Raw genomic sequence first — 23,857 nt, forward strand, 5'->3', positions numbered from 1 at the left:
ACTTTTTCCATTTTCTCATCCTCAATGTACCAGCACATCACTGAAGAGACAAACCAGTTAACTTTGCAGTCTCAGCAGACTTCAGGAAAACAGGATGCAGAATGGACACTAGTCAATTCTGATATTAATATATTATTTGGAATGTGGCTCCATATGAGCATGGTACCTCTTCCTGAGTACAGGGAATACTTTGAAACACACCCTTTGTATTGTAGTTAGCAATTGCAAAGGCAGTGCAACGTGTATGTTTTGAAAAAAAATCAACAGTACCTTCACCTTAACCATATCACCAACCCTTCCGTGGTCATCCAGGCCATAAGCTGCGCCATATACTCAATGTCTTGAATGCTCTTATTGAGGTTTTCCCAAGCCATTACAACCTTCACAGTGTCTGTAGATGAGGCAATGGTGGCATTTTGAGGTCACCCCAGCTACAATCAGTACATGCGAGCCAGGCCACATAAGTATGGTATCAAGCTGTTGGTGCTGGCTGATTGCCACAATGGCTACATCAATAACTTGTAGGCAGGAAAGGAGGAAGGGACACCCAAGGTCATACTTGTACATTTTATAGTGGAGGATTTCAGAGGTTTTTGGTAAATATTACCATGTCTATTTTGATTTCTTCACATCTGTAGGCCTGGCTAATGCATTATTGCAGTGTGGGCTGTAGTCTTGTAGGAATATGAACATCAGTTGTGCAGAATGGCCATACAGTCTCAGTGTGTCCACAAGACAGTTCCATACAGGAGAGATTATTCAGAGACAGTGAACCATTACTAACAAATGCATGAAAAAAAAAAATCATTCTTTCTGCTATTAACACTGATCCAGTGGAACTTGACTACTGTGTGAAGGCAGAAAGATGGCACTCAGTCAGATACGCTGTTTATCTCTTGCTTTAATACAGCAATTAAATGAATAGTGTTGATGTTGCAGATATGTTGAGAGCACAGTATACCACTGGTAGAATAGTGACATAGTGGATGTATTTCTTCTGTTTTTTGTTTAGAGAGAATAGGACTCATCAGGTTTATTCCTCGTATGGAAATATTTACCCATAATTACGTATGGATTCTTGAAAACAGATTTCCAGGAAAGGAGCCCTGCATAGAAAGTAATAAAAAAACACTAACAGAAACCACATTATCTGATAAGAATGCAGAAAGCCAGATGCCTTGGCTATATGTTAAAGCACAGAGAGTCCTCAAGGATGCATGATATGTGGGGTCAACTTGCTAGACTGTATTGTACCATTCCAGAGTTGTACAGAGGCAGGTGAATCATGGTGACACTTGGTGGTAAACAAAGTACTCATTAAACACTACACTGGACAAGTATATTATATAGGAATCTAAGTACATGAATCGACCAATCCTACATATTAGGGTTTTGGATTACTTCCACTAAACCACAAACAAGTAATGGCCATCCACTGACAGGCATGGCAGAAGACTACTTAAAATGAAACAGAAAAGCTTGAGTGTTTGCAGGACCAATATCCCATCAAAAGGGTAATGCAATGGTCAACACTGCACCTCTTTGCATTTCATGATGACTGCCATCTGCCTGCTGCCCCTAATCAACATGCATCCTTGTCAGGTCATCAACGTCTTTGTTGACAAGTTCATTTTCTCTGTCCATGTTTTGTGTGACCTGCAACTGAACTGCAGTGGTATGTAGAAGTGACACTGACTTGATCACAGTTGCAGGGAGTGTCTGCCATGGTAGGTGGGACTGTCACTTTGTCCCATGTGACATCACAGCATGAGTGGTGATGCAGGCTTTCAACTGCTCTTCAATACTTTGTGGGGTGTGGGTGGAGTGACCATTAACTGCAAACTGCAGAAGCATACAGTTGCGATTGGTGTATGCCATGGCAGGTGTGGCTGTTGCTTAATGCCACTTGCCATTGCAACACAAAAGAGAGGTGGGATTTGCTCTGGCCTTCTCTGGTATCATGTTTTTATTAGCCTATAATGGAGAACTGCAGAGTTGCACAGCACTGATATCTGGTATTCCCTCAGAGACCTAGTCTTTATGCAGTGGGTGTTTGTAGCAGCAGGTGCAGCTGTCGCTTGATCCCATGTGCCATTACTGCATGAATGGACAGGTGGGTTTGCTCTGCCATCCTCTGGTACTGTACATCTGTGTGTGTGTGTGTGTGTGTGTGTGTGTGTGTGTGTGTGTGTGTGTGTGTGTGTGTGTGTGTGTGTGTGTGTGTGTGTGTGTGTGTGTGTGTGTGTGCGTGTCTGTGTGTGGTTCCCTGTAATGGAGGACTGCAGAAATTCACAGTACTGTCACCTAGTCTTAATGTAGAGAGTGTGATTGCCATGAAAGGTGGGGCTGTCACTTGGGCCCCAATTGGCAGCAAAGCATGAGTGGAGAGGTGGACTTTTCATCTGCCCTTCTATGGCACTGTATGTGTGGAGTGACCTTTACCAGAGAACTTCAGAGACACAGCACCAACACTGAGTTTCCCAGGGAGATCTCTTCTCAATGCAGTGGGCATGATTTGCCATGGCAGGTGGGGCTATCTCTTGGTCCCATGTTCCTTTGCAGGGCTTTGCTCTTCCCTTCATTATTGTGAGGACTGATCTGTAACAAAGAACTGTAGAGCTGCACAAAACTGATACTTGGTATCTTCAAGAGAATCTGGTCTCAGTGCAGTGGGTGTCTGTCATGGCAGGAGCAGATGTTGCTTGATCCCATGTGCCATTGCAGCATGAGTGAACAAGTGGACTTTTTCTGCCCTTCTCTACTGCCTTGTGTGGTGACCTGTAATGGAGAACTCCAGAAACACACAGCACTGACAGTTTTTATATATTGGGAGATCTAGTCTTGGAATAATAGGCATGATATGCCAGGTGGGGCTGTTGCATTGTCCCACGTGGCATCACAGCACAAGTGGAGAGGTAGGCTTTCCTCTGCCCTTTTCTGGTACTGTTTGTAGGTTGACCTGTAATGGAAAACTGCAGAGATGCACAGCACCAACACCTGGTATCCATTGAGAGCTGGTCTTAGTGCAGTGGGAGTGATTGGCATGGCAGTTGGGGCTGTCACTCTGTCCCATGTGCCATTCCAGCATGAGTGGACAGGTGGATTTTTTCTGCCCTTCTCTACTGCCTTGTGTGGTGACCTGTAACGGAGAACTGCAGAAACACACAACACTAACACTTTTTATACCCTGAGAGATCTGGTCTTGGAATAGCAGGCATGATATGGCAGATGAGCTGTTGCATTGTCTTACATAGCATCACAGTCACTCTGTCCCATGTGCCTTTGCAGCATAAATGGAGAGATGGGCTTCTCCCTGCCTTTCTCTGGTAGAGGGTCTGGGGGTGGGTGTACTGACCTGTAAAAGAACTGCAGAGGCATACAGCACTGACACTTGCCATCACCCAGTAGAGCTGGCCTCTCTGCAGTGCGTGTATCTGGTATGGCAAGTGCAGATGTAGCTCAGTCCTATGTGCCATTGCAGCATGAGTGGCCAGGCAGGCTTTAATCTGCCCTTTTCTGGCAGTGTGCATGTATGGAGGGACCTGTAATGGAGAACTGCTGAAACTCTCAGCATCAACGCCTGTCTCAATGCCTCCGTGGTTACCATGGAATGTGGGGCAGTCACTTGGTCCCACATGACATCACAGCATGAGTGGAGAAGTGGGCTTTGCTCTCTCCTCTCTGGTACCATGTCTGTGTGGAATGACCTTTAGCAGAGAATTGCAAAGATGCAAATTAATGCGTGATATCCCCAGGAGACCTGGTATCAGTTGTAGTGGGTGTTTCTGCCATTGCAAGTGGGGCTGTCACTCTGTCCTATGTGTTGTTCTTCCATGAGTTGAGAGGTGTGCTGTACTCTGCCTGTCTCTTGTACCATGTATGTGGAGTGACCTAATTTTGATAAATGTAGAGATACACAGTATCGACACCTGATACCCATGAGAAACCTAGTCTCTGTGCAGAGGATGTGATTGCCATGGAAGGTACGTTTCTCATTCAGTCACATGTGTCATTGCAGCAGGAGTGGAGAGGTGGACTTAACTCTGCCCTTCCCTACTACTGAGTGTTTGTGTGGAGGGTCCTGTAATGTAGAAATGCAGAGGCTCATAGCACTGGTACCTGGTATCCCATGGCAGATCTAGTCTCTGTGCAGCGGGTGTGTCTGCTATGTCAAGTGGAATTGTTGCTTGGTCTTGTGTGCCATCACAGCATGAGTGAAGTAATGGGCTTTTCTCTGCACTTCTATGGTACTGTGTGTGGAGTGACCTGTAATGGAAAACTGCAGAGACAAGAACTGACACATGGTCTTTCCTGGGAGATCTGGTCTCTAAGTAGGTGTGTCTACTATGTCAGGTGGGATTGTTGCTGTATCTCATGTACCAAAACAGCATGAGTGAAGATGTGGGCTTTGCTCTGCACTTCTCCTGTACTGTGTGTATTTGTGGAGTTTCCTGTAATGGAGAGCTGCAGAAATTCACAGTACTGCCACCTGGTTTTGAATTGGAGGGTGTGATTACCAAGGAAGTTGTGGTGGTTCCATGGTCCCATGGGCAACTGCAGTACAAGTAGAGAGGTGGGCTTTGCTTTGCCTTTCTCTGATACTGTGTGTGTATGTGGAGTGACCTGTAATAGAGAATTAGGCTCACAGCACACACACCTGATATCTCTGGTAGACCTGTTCTCTGTAGTGGGTATCTGCCATGCCAGTGGGTTTGTCACTCTTTCTCGTATGGCATTGCAGCACAAGTGGAGAGGTGGGGTTTGCTCTTTTCTTCTCAGCTTATGTGTGTGTAATGACCTGTAATAGTGAACTACAGAAACACCCAGCACTAAAAGCAAGGCAGTCCCCCCTGCAGATCTGGTCTTGGTGCAGTGGGTGTGATTGTCATGGGTAGTGGGGATGTTGCTCAGTCTAATGTGCCATCACAGCATGAGTTAGAGAGGTGGAGCTTGCACTGGCCTTCTCAGCTTGTGTGTTTAGTGACCTGTACTGGAAAAAAGCAGACACAGGGCACTGACACCTAGTATGCTATGCAAAACTTGATGAGGTGTAGAATGGGTGTCTGCCATTGCACGTGGGGCTGTTACTTGGCCCCATGTGCCATCACAGCACAAGGGGAGAGGTGGTCTTTGCTCTGCCCTTCTCTGGAACTGTATGTAAGAAGTGTAACTGACGACTGCAGAGATGCACAGCGCTGACACCTGTTCTCAGATTTGCCATGCAAGGCTGTAGCTCTCTCCCATGTGCCATTGCAGGATGAGTTGGGAGGTGGGCTCTGCCCTTTTCTGTTACTGTGTTTGTGTGGATTGACCAGTAAAGGAGAAGTTACAATTGTGTAAAATATCATAACAATAGATGTTCTTCTCTTCACTGTTGTAGTATTCTTTACCTAAGGTATCTTCTGCCAAGGATAACCCAATGTCTGGCCAGTAGAGCAAAGCCCTTAGCATTTATAGGTGTCATACATCACAAGTATGTCCTCTGTGCATGGCATAGGGTGTAAAGGTGATGCATGGATACACCCACTCACAACTGCAATCCCCAGGGGGGGACAATGTCCCTAGAAATAAGGCAAACATGCAGAGCCCTCATCCCATTTGATGTGGTCTAATGCCTGATAAGGAGTCCACAGACCTTGAACCTTTGGGGTCCTCAGGAGGCACCCCACCCCCTGTCTGAGGCATCTATAAAGAGCTCTTGAGTGGGAACTGTAGCTTAAAAAAGAAGCACCAGGTAGAGAGAAAGTTGATGAATCCACCACTGAAGCTTGAGCTTGAGACAAGGAAGAAAAGGTACCAGGAAATCCAGTGGGTGGCAATGCTGAAGCCATATTGATTTGAGGTACCAATGAAGTTTCCACATATGGCACTTGATGAGAGAGACATGGGAATGGTGGAAGTCATGAATCTGAGCACCCTGAGAAATTCCCTGGCTGTGACAGATGCCAGAGGAAGAAGGGATTGAAAAAAGGTTAGTGAAGACTGCCTTGGGGAGCAGGCAGAGATGTCTCCATTAAAAATGAAGTCTGCAGCCAAGAAGAATATGATCTTGGGAAGGTACCAGAACTGATTTCTGGAAGTTTATGGTGAACCCTGAACTCTGTAATTATAAGTAGTAAACTTGAACTCCTGAAGTAGAGAGTTGGGGGGGGGGCTTGAATAAGCAGATTGTCTAGATGGGGAAATATCTGAATACTTTGAATCTTGCAAACAGCAATGAGAGGAGCTAGGCATTTGGTGAATACCATTGGCAGTTGAGGCCAAAGGCAAAGCAGAGCACTGAAAATGCAAAGAAGAGACAGACAAACGTAAACATTTTATGAAGTGTGGGTGGATGGGGATTTGAAGGCATGCATCCTTGAGATCCAGAGATACCCTAAAGGCCTAGGGTAGCAGAAGAGGCAATGTCTTCAGAGTTAACATCTGAAACATAGGAATTTTGAGAAAAGTGTTCAGCTTGGAAAGATCCAGAATTAGTCTCCATGTGACTTCCTTTTGGGGGACCAAAACATTCTGGAATAAAATCCCTTCTCCAGTTGTGCAGGAGGTGCAGCTTTGAATGGTGCCTTGAGCCAAAAGAGTGAAGAACCTCTGGAAAAAGAGAGCTGTTCCCAAGGAGCTGAAGAATTCCTGAAGAGAGGCAGGGACTTCCAAATTATGAAATATCCCTGACGGATACTGGGCAAAAGAGTCTGAAGTAACTTGTAGCCGATTTGGAAGAGACTGGTACAGATGGAGGGAAAAAAGAACCTGGCCAAGGGAAGGAGGAAGTAAATTGTCAAATAGAATCTGTCTTGTCCTGGAAAGTAGGATACTGGGAGGCAGGAGTTTGAGTAGACTTGGCAGGAGGCATCCACCTAGAACACTTCTTGCTCTTATGAGGATATTGAGATTGCCTGCAAAGCAAATGCAGACTTAGAGGAATTATTCCTCTGAAATATGAGAATAGGAGAACCAAATATGTTTTGGTTCCTGTAAGGCTTTGCCCTTTTCTTGCTGAAACTTGAAAAGTTCAGCAGCAGATCAAAGATGTTTTTATTATTCAAAGGAGCATCCAAAAGTTCGGGCTTAATACCATCAGGCAAAACCTGAAGACAAAAAGCCAAGAATAACTCCTCATAGCTGAACCAAGGGCAGCATCCTTGGAAGAGGCATCAGCTGCATTTGACAGAGTGGCATGTAACTTGAAGTAGAGCCCAGAAGGGAAATGGATAAAGCCTTCCCCGCAGGAAGGTCAGAAATCATCTTGGAAACTTGAAAGGACAGCCAAGACATACTTGGTCATATGAGTTTGGTAGTTGATGGCCTTAACAGATAAAGTGGCAGCAGTGTAAATTTTCTTGCCCAGCTTTTCTATTGCTCTACTATCCTTAACAGAAGGCAACAGCTTGGAAGAGGGCAATAACTTGGATGGCTTGAAGGAGGACCCTACAGAAAGGCATTTATAAAGAAATTTGCACTCCTCAGGCACTTTAAGGAATCAGCCCCCTGCACCTAAGAAGCCAGATAGTCAGAGGCTACAGATACTGCTGAGAAAATATCCAGAAAGACAACCAGAACAAGAGGAACAGCAGATGGCTTAGGAGACTCCATCCATAGGAGCTCATATCTTTTCAGAATCTCAAACAATCTCAATTAAAATTAATCCATCATACAGGCAATGGTATCCTCAAAGGAGAGTTTCTCAGGGGGGAAATCTGAACTAATGGAGTCCTCGTCTGAACTGTAGTCCATGGGGGAAGGGATTTGGGAAGAATAAACCAAAGATTCTTCACTTTAGTCTAGGTCCTCTTCTGAGGAATCCGATTCCCTAGGCCTCATGTGTGGAGTGGAAGACCAGAGAGGAGTAGGAGCAGATACCCTTTGAGGCTTCAAGGCCATCAAAGCATTAAATAAAACCTGAGTGAGATCCTTAGCAGGGGCAATATGCTTTTTTTTTCTTTCTGTGGTATGTCCGCTTAAAACATTCATGGATGGTCAGACCCCCTGGTGTGACTCAATTATGATTGTATGACTCCTCCCTAACTAAAATCTGAGGAATCACCCTTGGTCCTTTGGATATAATCAGCTAAGGTTCCCCCTCAGTGCTGCGTACTGATGCTTGAAAAGCCTCTGAGGATGTGTGAGAAATTGGAGGCTTGCCTGCATCTGGGTTTGCAACAGAGGAATCTGAAGCAACCACCGGATAGTCTTATGAGCTTTCACTAACCTCAAGAGACATTTGGGGGGTGCTGGACAGCAGCTGCATCAGACATAACTTTTTTGGCTACCTTGGCAGGCAGTTGGCCCTTGGGATGGGAGGATTCCACCATACCACCTTGAGCCAACAACTTAAGACATTGGTTCTCCAGGTATATGGACAAGAAGGAGAGACAACTATGCAGGGTCTTGGGCACAAATGCCTGACCAATGGAGAACTGTGTATGATTGTTGTAGGCACCCAAACAGAAGAGGCACTGGTTGTGAAAGTCTTTATGGGGAATCTGCCTCCCATACTGACATTTTCCTTTCTGGATGACATGAGCACAGTAAGCACAAAGAAAGAAGAAACCTCAATGGGGCACTTATCTGAAAACAAGGCTTGGTAACCAGCACAGTGGAAGGGCATTCAGACCAATGTTCTATGGCATTCAGACTGGTGGCAAAGAAGTTCTGAGTGTGTATCTGTATGTGATATTTGTCCCTAAGCTGTGTGTGGAGAGCATATGTGTGATGTACAATGCTTGAGTGCTAAAGGCTTTGGTATATTGGCCGGATATTGGGCTATCCTTGGCAGGAGATCCTTTATATCAAAAATACTACAACAGTTATATGGAAGGACATCTACATAGCTGCACAGCTCGAACACTTTGTATTCCTGGGAGATGAGGTGCTGGGGCAGTGTGTCTGCTATGGTAAGTGCTACTATCTATTGTGGCACTGCAGCATGAGTGGACAGATGAGCTTTTCCCTGCCATTCTAAGATACTCTATCTAACTTTATGAAGAACTACTGAGACACCCATCACTGACGTAGTATTTCCCTACAGATCTAGTCACTGTGCAGTGGATGTGCTTACCATAGAAGGAAGGGCTGTTGCTTGGTCCCAAGTGCTATTGCAGCAAGAGTGGAGAGGTGGACTTTGCTCTGCACTTCCCCAGTATGTGTATGTGGAGTGACTGTAACTGAACTTCAGAGACACAACACTGACACCTGGAATCTCCCAGGCAATCTAGTCTTGGTAAAGGTAGTGTGATTGCTGTAGCAGGTGGGGCTGTTGTTTGGTCCTACATGGCATCACAGCACGAGTGGAGGAGTGGAGAGTTGGGCTTTTCTCTGTCCTTCTGTCATAAGATGTGAGTGGAGTGACCTTTAGCAGGCAACTGCAGAGACTTACATCACCAACACCTGATATCTGTTGGAGACCTGGTCTTTGTTGCAGAGGGATTTTCTACCATTGCAGGTGGCATGGTTCCACATGTCATTGAAACACAAGTGAAGAGGTGGGCTTTGCTCTGCCCTTCTCTGGTACTGTATCACATTTTCCTTTAAATGTCACTCCACACAAATGCAGCACCAACACCTGGTATCCCTGTGAGATCTGTTCTCTGTGCAGTGGATGTAATTGCTATGATGGGAGGCTTTTGCTCTATCCAATTTGCCATTGCAGCATGAGTGGAGAGGTGAGCTTTGCTCTGACTTTCTCAGTTACCCTGTGGATTGGCCTGTAGTGAAGAACTGCAAAGACATGCATCAAGACTTAGTATGGCCTGGAGACCTGGTCACTTGTAGTATGTGTTTGCCATGACAGCTGGCATTGTTGCTTGGTTCCATGTGCCACTGCAGCATGAATGGAGAGGTGGGTTTTGCTCTGCTTGTTCCTGGTACTGCTTGTGTGGAGTGATCTGTAATGGAATACTGCAAATGGAGAGTTGGGCTTTGGTCTGTCATCCTCTAGTACCTTGAGTGCCTCTTGCTTCAGCTGTGCCAAATGTATATTGTGTGGTTCGATGTTAGATATTGGATCTATTTTGTATGATGTAGTGGGAGTAACAGAATAGATGTTGCACAATTTTTGGTGTGTTGCATGATGTCACTGTTATTTCTAAAGTGGAATAGTGTTTATCAGCATGTATGGAATCTGTGAAAGAGTGCATCTGTGTGGCCATTCATATGAACATTAGGCAGTGAACAGAGCAAAAATATGGCTTCATTATGTGTTAACACTGAGTTAAGCTGTAAAGGACTTGACTCTGGGCTCATTTTTCTACTGAAGGCCATACGTGATGAAGACATGATACCCGATGTTTTGGTAATGCACAGGGAGGCAGTGATATTACAGCATGACAATATCACAAACTGAAAGTGAACGTACTGCAGATTGTGGCAGAATTGCATTTGTGGTGACCAGTGGCTTGTCTAATTTGGTCTGACATTCAGCAACGTTTATGGACAAGTGTTGTGAAGCAGAAACAAACTGAAAACGTTTGCATACCGATTAATGATATAGAAGAGGACTGATGATACCATTTGGGGGGTCAACATGCAGGCACCTCACCATAACATCTCTGGAACCATTCATTCATTATGGAGTGTATTTAACAACTTAAGAGGCACATTACTTACGGATGATAGCAGGAAGGCAATCCTTGAACTTTGTACTGTGTAAAATTTGACACAACAAAAGGCATGAGCAACTAAGTTTCATATTTTTTGTCTTCATCTCTCACTGAATAAAAGAAAAGCTTTGTGCTACTAATGTATTTTACTTTTATACATCTGACTGTGTTCTCATAGTAAAAATTAACATGTGCACTTGCACACTGATACAGTGCTGGGTTTAAGTGCATATTATATTGCATGGTACAAAATGAAAACGTGCACAGTGATGCAAAAGTGGTGGTAGGCTATCAGTGACTGATCTGAAGATATTTATACTTGTTTAGTACTGCAGTATGCATGCATATTGCATTTTGGTACATAACTGAAAGTTTCCATGGTGACAACTTGCAAAACTGCATTTCGCATGCCAAGTCACCAGAGAGAGATCATGAAGGGCTCTTTACATTACTTGACTACTTAGTACTACATTTTTTATACTGGAAATATTAAGAATCTATAGCATATATTAATAACTCAAACCATATGCGATGCATCACAGAATCAAATGAAAGTTTACATAATGCTGCAAAAACTGTCGCCAATGCCAGAGGCCTGCCTCATAGCAGTCAAAGATATTTACAGCTGTTTAGTAAAAATAATATGTATAGAAATGATATATATGGCACTGTGCACTTAGATGGGCTGTGATTTCAATATTTTAGATGACCAACCACCAGAGAGGGTATGAACAGATATTTACACCAGTGGGGTATTTCATATCGCAAGTATAATTTTTTTCTGTAAATATTATGTATTTCATATGTTCATAATTATATTTACATGCTACTCCAGCATCATTTATATTTTTATTTGATACCGTGCAGAAACTTTGCATTGACATTTGGTGTCTAACTAGCACTGTGCAGCATATATTTACATTTACTTGTCCATTACTTTTATATACCATTCATAATTTTGCCTATATTGCAAAAAATGTGGTTGCATCTACCAAACAAGTATGCAGATTCTTTTCCATGTCCTTATCTACTTTTCTGAAACTTGTAATTCATAAAATTGAATGGCTCTGGGGCTATATTTTATTGTAGTAGTATGCTTAATATCCCCAGACCATCTTGCCCTGCTACAGTGGGTCATAACATTTCTCTGCAGCTCTATGTTGACAAAAACATTTGGTGACCTAAACTTTTCTACAGCTTCCTGCATTCATTTATGTTTCCTTTCTCTTCTCTTGCATTTAATAATCCTGTCACAGCACATACATAGTCTCAAGCACTTGACACAGGCTTTAAAGAGATTTTTGACAGATAGTAATACAACAAGACCACAGCTAAAACAAAATGCAGCAAGATCAGGACTAGAAAGCAGCAAACATCAAAGTTCCAAAGCCAGCAGCAGCTGAGTTTTATTGCTGACACCATCTTGTGTGCCTAGTCTTCTGGGTTCATAAAGATTCACTATTGTGATGGGGATATGCTGTCATTAACTGAATTTATTTGCAGCACAATGAATCCATAACATCAGGTTATAACAAAACTGAGGGTAGCTTCATTCCACCTTCTCCTTCATCCTAGTGGAACATACCCCCAAGCAGTGTTAGCTTTCCCTGTTTTGCGTTACCAGACTACATAACATATGTTTTTCTGCTTTATGCTGTTGCTTAGATCCAATTTTTCTGCATTCTGCCAGACAATGTTTACTGAGTACAATTGTTACTCCATCCTACAGAGGGAAAGCATTACATATTAATGCCATTAGATCACTGTTACAGTAGCCTAAGCTCTTTGGAATGTATACTACCAAGGATTTGATGACTGGCCAGCTTCCAGAACTTTAGCATACCTTCTACCAGCCCTAACTTCTGTAGGGTTAGAGTATAGTGGTATAAAGACAGTTGTTAGGGCAACAAAATATCAAGACTTTCTCACTGTTGAAGCAGTGGATTTGGCAGTTGGCTAGTGTTTCACACAGTTGGGCAGATGAGTACCCCATTGAAGACCATCTTCACTTTTCTGTGAGAAGAGTATGCATTTTCTTTTAGACAACTATATTTGTTATGATTTTTGTCTGAAGCTTAAGTGTAAGGTTGGTTGACAGGTTCTTGTTATAATTAGTAAGTGTTACCTTTTAGTCTGAGGGAATAGCGTGATACTATGGCTTCACTAACAACTTCAGTTTCTTTTGAAGTCTGCTAGGCCTACATCACTTCTCTTCAGACAATCTTTCCCCAGTCAGGAAGATGAGTTAGTAGATAGGCTTTGTTCTCGACTCTGGCTTCTCCTACTTTAACTGTCTTTGAGTGACTACACTCTGGGTTTGTTGGAGTGGTAATCAGTTTCTTTATCCCTCTAGTGCTGCTGCTTTGGAGGCCACTAAGGACTTGAGGGACATGCAAATTCTCCTAGGCCATTTGGCTACACATTTTGGACAATGGAAAACAACTCTTGCCAGCCTTGGAGAAAGGAGCAGATGTTCTTTTACAGGACCATACTGAAGAACTTGTTGCTTGGAGAAAAGAACACACTTGTGGGTGCAGTTTTTAAGATGAGATCTCTGGGAAAAACATTGTTTTCCTTACCTGTGCCTCCAGCTAAAGCAGACAGGGGATTGGCTGGGTTTTGCCAATGGATTATTTAAAGCCTGTCAGTCATTGTTGTCCAGGTCTTCTCCTCATTTAAAAAAGGTGGCGGCTTCCTTCACTCGCAGATTCTGATTTCCTGTCTGAGGTACAGGAATTGGGATTAGACTATGACTCCCTACTTTTCCACTCTAGCAAATGGGGGGGGGGGGCTGAGTCAAGCTTTTCTTTAGATCCACTCCAGCAAATGGGGGATCTGGGTCAAGCTTTTATTTTGATTCCTTTCCTGAATTGTTTTTTTCTGAGACAATTAACAGCATGAAGGAGTTATTTCAGTGGGAACAAAAAGAAATGTTAAGTTCAGAAGTGTAGCTGGTTCAAACAGTGCCCTGGGCCGGTACTATCAATCAATCAATGCCCCACTCTCTTAGCTTCAATAAATGCCCCACTCTCTTAGCTCTAAGATTTGTGCCTCCTACCTAGCTAAACCCACTGACATTCCCTTTACTGGAAGACCAATCACTTGTAAGACATGCATCTGGAGCATTTCTCCTCGGCTGAAAACAAAACACAGGCTCTGTGGGAACCTAGGGACTTTTTCAACAAATGATAAATAAAAAAATAAAAAAAAATTGTGCAGATAAATGACATGCTCCTCCCTTCCTTCCTACCCCAGCTATTCTGGTTGCATTTATATTATCTGTCCCCAGCCCTCCAACATATTTTATTAAAAAAATATTTTTTTTCTTTTAAACTGTAGCAAAACTGCTACAGTTTATACCCTGCCTGCATGGAGTACTATAGCACTCAGGTTTGACTGCAAATGCACTACTAGCTTTTTAAAGAAAGATTGGGATTGGCTATCTGTGCCCTCAGCACTTTGCATGTAGGAGAGTTGCCCCTCTCAACCCACCCTAGCTCTGCTACTGCTAGAGTTCTAACAGTATAATTTGCTGCAGGTAGTTTTCCCTCATCATGAGCTATTCCACCTGTTTTGCCTTAGAGGATGCCTGCCTTGCAGCCAACAATTTGCCTGATAGCCACCAGAAAATATAATTAAATGTTTTATGCGATTCCCCAGTCCCACTCTAGGGCAGACTATATAGTAATTTCTCTTGCTAAATCATCTTTGTCTGATCACGTAATGGCAGTTAACCCTATTCCATCTGACAAAGATGGGAGAGCTTTGTTAGGTTTGGGAAGAAAGTGTATTTTTTCCACCTTATCTTTCAGAATAGCGATTTGTCAGATGTCTAAGTTTTTTCTGGCTTCATTTGAAAATATGCAAAAGTTAATTGTGGGCCTGCCTTCTTCAGGCAATAAGACAAGTATGAATGCTTTACTTCTGTGCCTCAGATAACAAAGCATTCTCTAAAATATTTCATGACGCTGATTATACTGTTGCTTGAGCATCTGCCACTGGGTCAGGGATGAGATTTGTCTGACTCTCTTCTCTGAATTAACCACGGGATGTGAAAGCTGAACTCTTCCATGCACCCCTTGATTGAGAGACATTATTTGGTCCTTCCTCTGCCAAAGTCCTTAAAAGATTTGATGAAAAGGGAAATCGAAGTGAGCGAGTTATCCAGATTTTTCAACTCTCTATACCTAAATGTAGTAGAAACCAACCTTTCAGTTAGGTTCCTTGTATTGGGACTAGAATAAGAAATCTCAGAAAAGCCTGTGTGAGCATCCTTTCAGAAAACAATGGCATGGGTGTTCAAAACAAAACTGTCCTCTCAAAACCAAGGAAAGCTTTACAAAAAATTAAAATGACTCAGTGCTTCATCTTGTCACCCCCCAACTCCACCCTGACAACTCTGTCTTCCATTTCCTCTGTGGCACCAGAAAACGTCAAACAGTTGGGTTCTGAGAATCATTTAAAAAGGCTGCAACTGGCAGTGTGATTCCCTTCCTTTTCCAAGGGATTCCTCTACATCAGTCAAACCAATCCTCCTGTTTACTCTGATACTGGATCAAATGCTGTCTTGGTGATTATAGAGTCTGTTCCCAGAGATCAAAAAGGGAAAGGCTTTTATTAATGAATATTTCTGTGACCAAAGAACCCGCAGTGGTGGTGCTGCGGAAGTTTTGTCGCCTCACAGTAAGATGCTGTCTGGTTTGATTTTCAGCTAGAGCGTCTTCTGTGTAGAGACATGTGTGAATGGGTGTACCTTCGTTGAAGGTTGTGCTTCAGGGCTTTTAACTCGGCACGTAAAAATCAACTACCAATCATTAGTGGACCGGAGTTCCGCTGTGGTGACCCCTAACCGGGAAAAGCCAAAAGACACAACAACAACATTTCTGTGACCAAAGAAAGCACTTGAAGATCTGTTCTAGACCTTTCTTTTCTAAATTTTCACATCCAAGATTCCAAAGTTTAAAATGCTCTCTTGACAGCCTGTTACCTCTCAGTCCACCTCACAGTTTCTTGCAACTGTGGACTGAAAACATGCAAATTGTAGTCCAATCCTACAAGAATTCCATTGTAACCCAAAGAATCTTAAAATAAATTTTCAGTTTTCTTTACCCTTACAGTTGTCATCTGTTACTAAGAGTTTTTAAAAATTGCCTTGCTCCTGTAACAGCCCATTGCAGGTTACAGGGCATTCACATTTTGACTGCCTTGTTGAATACTCTTAAGTTGTCATGAATCTTCTTGGGTAGAAGACACTTTCTTTCCTTCAATCTGGTATTTCAAGGGAGCCTAGAGATATCCTCGCATTTTGTCCCAATGGTTAATGTTTCTTGGATGTCTCCTAGATATAGCCTTCATGATGGCTTTCTTCCCTAGGATAAAACAAAGTTTTACAAGATAGAAGTTAACTAGACTGGGGATCTTGAGAATCTAACAGATAAAAGAAATCAAAGAAATGACAGCAGAATTTTAAAAGAGACTCCAACAAATGGACTTCAATGTGGAGATGCTTGTTATTTAATAAAATTGTTTAGTGCTTCTGTCCACACCATTACAGGACTTCATCAGAACAAATTCATTATTCAGTCAGGTTATTTAAATATTTTGTCACACTGTTGTGATACCAAAAATCAAATCTGATTGGTTCAATAAAAGTAAATGAACAATGCACCTATAAAGTACTTAAAAATACTAAATATCTGCACGTATTAATAGTTAAACATAAAAGTAGGAATACACATACACTTTAAGTAGCCCCATTTGTATGCTAAAATTATACAATAAAAACCTACTAAAACCTTGATTATTACAAAAACATTTAAAAGATCATACAAATAGCAATAATAGAAAATTAATGTGAAACATTAAAATAAAGATAAGAGTATTCCCCTACCTCCACATTAACCTAAGCTGCCCTTTCAATTCCAGCTTTTCCTTTCAGATATCAGGGTCTGTCTTATCCAATACCCAGAATTTAAAGACATGGTCCTTATAATCATATATATTTTAAGACAGTGTTGTATAAACTACTATTTTGGTATCAGTCATGTTTCTTCAGGGTTATTTCCATTTTTGTAATAAAGAACCCTGAACATTTCTGATATAAGACCAGATATACAGTGCCCAAAGAGTTACAACACACATTTATTTCTGTTATGCCCAATACTGTGCACATTTACTGTGCATCTTTCTAATATATATTTACATTGTCTGCATTTATAAGTCCCACGGTTACCATGTGTGGTAGCAGTGACACTTCCATGACTCTCCATTAAGTTTTTAAAACTCTTGCAATAATAGGTTTAGGACCTTATGTATCAAATTGGTCAGCACTTACCTGAAATAAATTAATTATTGAGCATAGCCTTCCTTATTGATCTTGCATGCAAATTAATGTCATCACCTTTACATTATAATGTGCATTACTTGAAATAATAAAAATGGTACTAATCAAGTTTTCTCCCCAAAATGGGAGTGCACCTGTCCTCCTCACATTTCAAACTAACCTCATTTATCCATTTTTTATTGCCAGTTCTATGGTAGCCCCTCCTATAAAGCAGCTCACAAAATTTTATATTATCCACACAAAAGGTATCTTCATTTGACACCATATGAGCCAGATGCACAAATTGTCCTTTAGCCAAGGCTCTTTTCTGATGCAAAGGGGTGGGAGCTAGTAAAATGTAACTGAATACTAGAGTAAGTAGGCTTTCTATAACTACTAGTCACAAATTATTTTGTGATCTGGATATCCAGATAGTGGAGAACAGTATTGCTACTATAATATGTAAAATTGTACAGTTATGTAGTCTGATGTGTTTACTATCTTTCCAAAAAAACACAGGTATCATCCAGAAAACAAACATACAATACTTAGGCTTGATAAAACTTGGGATTAATATATTTAGTTTCCCACTGGGCCATAACTCCATTAGCAAAAACCATGGCAAAGACTGCACCCATAGCAACCCCTTAACTTGATGGTAATACGTACTTTCAAAAAATAAAATGTTTATCAAATTATTTTCATGGTTTATTCTATATTTTTCCACCAAAAATTAATTAAACCAGCCAATGCCAATGCCAATGTCATGGGGAATAAAAGAATGCAAATTCTTTACACTGATTGCTACACAAATCACATGTTCAGAAAATAGATTCTGATTAATCTTAGAAGGAAATCCCAAGAATCCTTTAAAATATGTGAAATGTTCCCAAACTTACCTTTCAGTCTAAAATGAATGAATTTACCCATTACATTAGTTTGTGATCTCTCCCTGTCTACTATAGGTCAAAAGAGGGGTTAAAAGATCCTTATTGATCTTGGGTATCCAAAAATTGAAGGGAATAATGGGTTGATTGTTGGAAAGAAATGTATTCATTATTAATTTGCCCTTGTATAAGTAGGTCATATAACAAATCTATCCTAACATAGACAATATTGACTTCATTCTTACATACCATCTTATAGGTCTCATAATTTAAAAGTTAATCTATTTTACTAGCATAATTTATTTTATTCATAACAACCAACCCTCCCCCTTATCTGGTTTCATTACTCTAATCTGCTTGCTATTCCAAGTGTGTTGTAATAGTTCCCATTATGCTCTATTAAGATTACAATAAGGCTTTGTTACTTTATTCCTTAAAATTGCTGTTGTATCTACTTCACATACTCTCAAGCAATTCATCTATTTTTATTGGGTCAATCAGACTGGATTTTTGGTATCACAAGGGTATAATTAATGAAGTTTGTTCTGATGGAGATGAGTGGGGTTTTCAGCTTAGGAAGACAAGTCCTGCATAGAGACAAAAACACTGAACAGTTTTATTAAATGAGGTGACTGGTGTCTCTACACCGTAGTCCTTTTATTTGTCATAGTCCTAGCAGATGTCAGAGTTTCATGGCCTCTACAATTCTCATGATTCCTTTCACCAGACTTCACATGAGAAAAATGTAATTGTTCCTCAAACAGTTTGCGCACCCAACACCAGCAACTTCTCTACTTTCAGAACCCAGTGCTGGAGTTTGTCAAAACTGAGATCCTTTGATGAATTAATCAGTTTTCTTGCAGCTCAGCTGTCCATTTTACCCTTCCTGCCTAAAGACAGTCTATAACCAGAGATGCTTCTGACTGTGCTTGAGCAGCTGTATCTAAAGGGGTGAAGCTCCAGGGTCTGTGAATTTAGGAGGGCAAACTGAAGCACATAAATATCAAATGATGGTGCTCATAAATGCTTTCAGATTTCTAAACCACCTTTGGATTCCAGACCCTCTACTAGTAATCATAGACAACACCAGCATATAATTCCCTCTTTGCTGACTAGTTGTGGTAGCTTGGTAGCAGACAGGCTTAGCATGACCAGGACCGATCCCCATGAATGGAAGTTGCATCCAGGAGTTGTTCCCACTGTGGGAACTCTTCAAGTAGATCTTTTTTGATTCCATTCATAAGAAACAGTTGATGTTCTGCTCCAGAACTCCTTGCACAAAAGCCTGGAATACAGATGTCTTTTCATTCCCATAGACAAGGATAATGATGATGTATGTCTTTTTTCACCCTTTGCATTGATAACAAGGGCTCTAACAATTCAGAAGGACTCTACAAGTATAATTTTGGTAATTTCCTTTTGGCCCAGGCAGAAATGTCTTTTGAAAATTGCCAAGGGCAATAGCCAGAAACTTCCAAGCAGGATGAATTTACATAAGATGGGTTCCTTGATCACCCCAGCCTTCGATTTCTTCAACTTACTCCCAAAATGATAGAACTTTATCTTTTACACACCTTTTTTCTGAGGACATACAGCAAGTATTAAAGGAGACAAATAAGCCTGCTAATAGAAAATCATATACGGTTAAGTGGAAAAATGTTGTACTTGGTGTCAGAATGAGAACTAAGACCGTTTTAATGATCAGATACCTTTTGTTCTTCAGTTTTTGTGGGTTATCCTCTGGACTTTCTTACTCTTAGCCTTTCAGCTATTTCTGCTTGTCTGCCCATGGATATACCTCCCTTCTACCCTATTTCAAGTGAAATATTTTTTGAAAATCCATCCAATCAGAAGTCAGGTGGCTCCTGCTTGGAATCCTAATTTTGTATTGGAGAAATATATACTTTTTTTTCCTTTTGAACCTGCCAATGAAGCTGATAACAGTTCTTATCTTGGAAAATTATGTTATTCTTTACTCTGACTTCTGCAAGTAGAGTATCTCAGTTACATGCCATTTCATCTTTCACAAAAATCGGGTAACTTCGAGAACAATTCTTCCTTTATGTTTAAAGTGGTCTCTGAGTTTACATTGAGCCAGTCAATTCATCTTTTTTTTCTCATAACCAAAATATAAAGGGGAGAGAAATCTACACACTCTGGAGGTCCAGATAACTCACATACACACTCCACTAACAGAGCAAAAAAAAAATTCAGGAATTCTATTCATCTTTTTATATGTTATGAAGGCAAAAAATGGACAGTCACTGTTAAAAAACAGACAACTTCTAAGTGGTTGTCCATTAACTATTCCATTTTGTTACTCATACCTTAACAAGCCATTTCCAGTCAAAGTCCAGTGCCCATTCTACCAGGGCTCGGATAGACTCTTTCAGATCTTCTGCAGGTAGCAGATTTGTCTTCTGTGCACACATTTACCAAGCAGTACAAACTGGATTACTTATCTAGGGCCAAAGCATGCTTTGGTAGGACTACTCTCCAAGGGCTCATATTTTCTGATCCTTTTCCCTCCTCCATTTCTTTTTTAAGCACTGGTAGTCCTCCGATATATCTGCAGTTACTGCAACAGTGATCGAATAATGAACATAGTACAATTGTGTAAGTAAACTTGCATTAATGGTAGATGTTCAGCAATGCTTGCAATACAAACACCCTTTCTCCTTCCCTGTTCATTGGGTTGCTTTATATCTGCCAGGGAGTTTTGTTTTCCTCCTCCATCTAGCACATACGTTGATGGCAGGGCTCTAGCCTCATTGCTCTGAGGAATTAAAGCTCTGAGATTTTGGTGTCCTAACCACTGTCTTTATACCATTCTCTTCTGGCTCTACATTGGTTAGGGCTTGTGGAAGGTGCCTTAAAGCTGTGGAAGTTGGACAGTCCCCAGTCCTTGCAGGATATATCCCATTAAGGTTAGGTTATTGCAGCAGTGATATATTCAAACATCTGCTGTTATGTTAAGTTTACTTATACAAGTTTACTTTTCTTAATCCCTGGATTGACAAAAGCTAGGCTTAATGTATCTATTGTAGGTTTGTTTACAAAATGAACTGCATTGTTGTCTTAATTATTATACGATCAGGAATTCAGATTGTTTTATGCAGTATGTTATTACATGTTGCTAAGGCCTGAAACTCCTTATCTCTATTGATCAGGTCGATACCCTCCCTCCAGTCCTTCAAAACTATTCTGAAAGACTTCCTAGCCAAAAGCTAGCTCTGTTCTTGCTCAGTATCAGGATAAACTATACTACTTAATTTGGACAAATACCTATTCATACCTTGAATATCCTTACTTCTATCAATTTCTCTCCTCAGCTTTCTCTCTAAATATGCCATAAACTTGCTTTTCTTTCACTTCATATTGCAATTCCTGTTTGTGTTATACTAGCTTACCTTTAATTTCTCTATAAACTGTTTAAAAATTCTTTAACTATTAAATCATTGTCATGTAACTGATACCTATTCTTAACCAATCTTTTCCTGTTATGCCCAATTTGGTATAATTAAACTGTATTTGTTTTTTGTATTTTTAGAGACTGTAAAATTATTATTCTTAAAATGTTTTGTAATACTTTTGAGCTTTTCTCTTTGGGCCTTAGCTGAAAATGGGCTTTTACCTAGACATACTTTCCCTGTAATCAAATGTCAACAAATAAAATAAAATAAAGAGATACTGGCTTTCTGAAATTATGCCTTTGCACAAAAGGGTCTATTTAAGAACACTGACAAATCAAAAGACTGAATCCCAAAACACTGAAAATTCAAAATACTGAACACATTCTTAATGCAGGAAATGCAGGGGGCAGCTCCCATGCACCCTTCATGTGGGAGGCTGTACCCCCACACCCCCTGCTAATTATGTATACCAACTCCAAGATTGCACAACAGTGGAGAAGAGGCAAATTCCATCATTCAGTATATTGAATTTTCAGTATTTTGGGATTCAGTCTTTTGGTTTATCAGTCTTCTGAAGTAGACCTACACAAAAATATGTAAACCTCTGTAAATCTGCATCTTCTGGTCTTGGAATTTGCACATACTGAGAAGTTCCATCTGTTTACTAATATATTTCAAAGTGACTGCAGGACAGTCAGTTTTTGAGCATAATTTCTACCACAGTCTTCCCCTGCTCCTAAAAAATATACCATCTTAGATGTGTATCCGTTTTTAAGCTTTTTTTCCTGACAGAGAAGCACTATTAGGTTCATAGGTAAGTACTAGGCTATCTTCCCGAGGGCATCTATAAGCCTAGCCAGAATGTGTTGGCTTTCGCCACCCCCCTTAGATTAGTTCCCTGTGCCTCTGTCCAGCAGAGTCATTAGTTCCCTGTGCCTCTGTCCAGCAGAGCCACTGCAGTGATCCCCGGGGTAAATTTTCTGTTGTTAAACAGCATCCTTAATCTGTCCTCTCCCTCTCTTACCTTTATTCATTTAGTAAGCAAGTGAACTGTATCACTGGAGCCCTTTTTCAATCGCGACCTTATTACATAATAAAAAAATACATATATTGCTCATGGATAACCAAATAAAAGTACAGAAAAAAGAGCAGTATTAGGCAAATACTAGTATAAATTATATTACAGCATGATATTGTTTAAAAAGGCTGCCACACATTTATATTTTAATCCTGTATGCATTTATTTTGACAATGTGCAGAGTATAAAAAGGTAGCTTGTTCTAATTATTCTGGAGTTATTAGAGAAGACAGAAATTTCTTCATAAAATATAGCTAGGGAGTGGGATAAAAGCAAAGGAGTTTAAAAAAAAAGATATATGGTTAAAAAGTAACAAGAATTATTTAGAGGGACTGATAAATGTTAAAATATTGCAGAATAGGGGGGATCTCACAGAACATGATGACTTGCAACTGCAGAGTGCTAAAAGGAAAATAAGGGACCCCCTCATTAATATGTATGAGTTTAGAAAGATTGCTGTTAAGCAACTGTTTTTTTATAACTCCAGTGCAAAAAAGCTTTTAGCACAATTGCTGAGGTAACAGAAGGTAGAAAGGGTTGCTGCCAAGCTTAGGGAGCTTATAACAAGAAAAATAGCCAGAGATCTTGTAGACATATTAGAAATTCTTTGGAAATTTTATGAAAATCTGAATAATGCAGAGAAACATGGAAATCACTAAAAAGTACAACTGGAAATATTTATGGAATAATTAATTATTCTAAGGTTAGAGGTAGATGAAGCTCAATTACTAACATGATAGGAGGAGATGAGATAAAAATGGTGATATCTAACCAATTCATAGGAAGATGTCCAGGAATAGATGGTATTCCTGTGGAAATTTGGAAACTAGAAGGAAAGAAAGTGATAAAGATGTGGAAGGTTTTGTTTAACAGTATTTTAAAAGGAGGAGAAACACTGACATCCTGGAAGAAAGCTGTGATGGCTATAATATCTAAAGTTAGTAAAGACCTATCAGATCCAACTTCATATAGGCCCACTGTGATTCTAAACCATGATTATAAAATTTGTGTCTATAATGGCTAAAAGAATGGCAAATGTAATGCCAAAATTGATGGATACGGATGCATGTGGTTTTGTGGAGGGGAGGCAAACATTTCACAACAGTAACAGAACAATAATGATCCAGAGGGAAGCTGAATGTAAGAAAATACCATTGTTTTCTGGTGGATCTTGATGCAGAGAAAGCATTTGACAGAGTATGCCGGGAATCTGTGTAGGACAATGAAAGCACTTTCATTCCCTGACAAAATAAGGTTAATTAGGGGGGTATATGAGGGGTCAGAAGTGAAAATTAAAGTGTGTGTTGGGGGAGGATGTTCCTGTCAGATAAGTTCTGTTTGAATAGAGGAACCAGGCATTACTATCCTCTTTCCCTTTGTTATTTGTGTTACATTTATTACCATTTTCAAAGAAAATAAGGGACTCAGAAATTCAAGGTTATAATCGGTATAGTAATCAACAAAAATTGGATTTATTTGCAATGATATTTTGTACTTGATTAAACTAGAAAAGGACATTTCAGTGATGTGGGACATTCTGAGACAGTTTCAAGTCTTTT

This window comes from Protopterus annectens, chromosome 7.part0 (assembly GCF_019279795.1).
Source record: "Protopterus annectens isolate FY-2018-M chromosome 7.part0, PAN1.0, whole genome shotgun sequence".
NCBI lineage: Eukaryota > Metazoa > Chordata > Ceratodontiformes > Protopteridae > Protopterus > Protopterus annectens.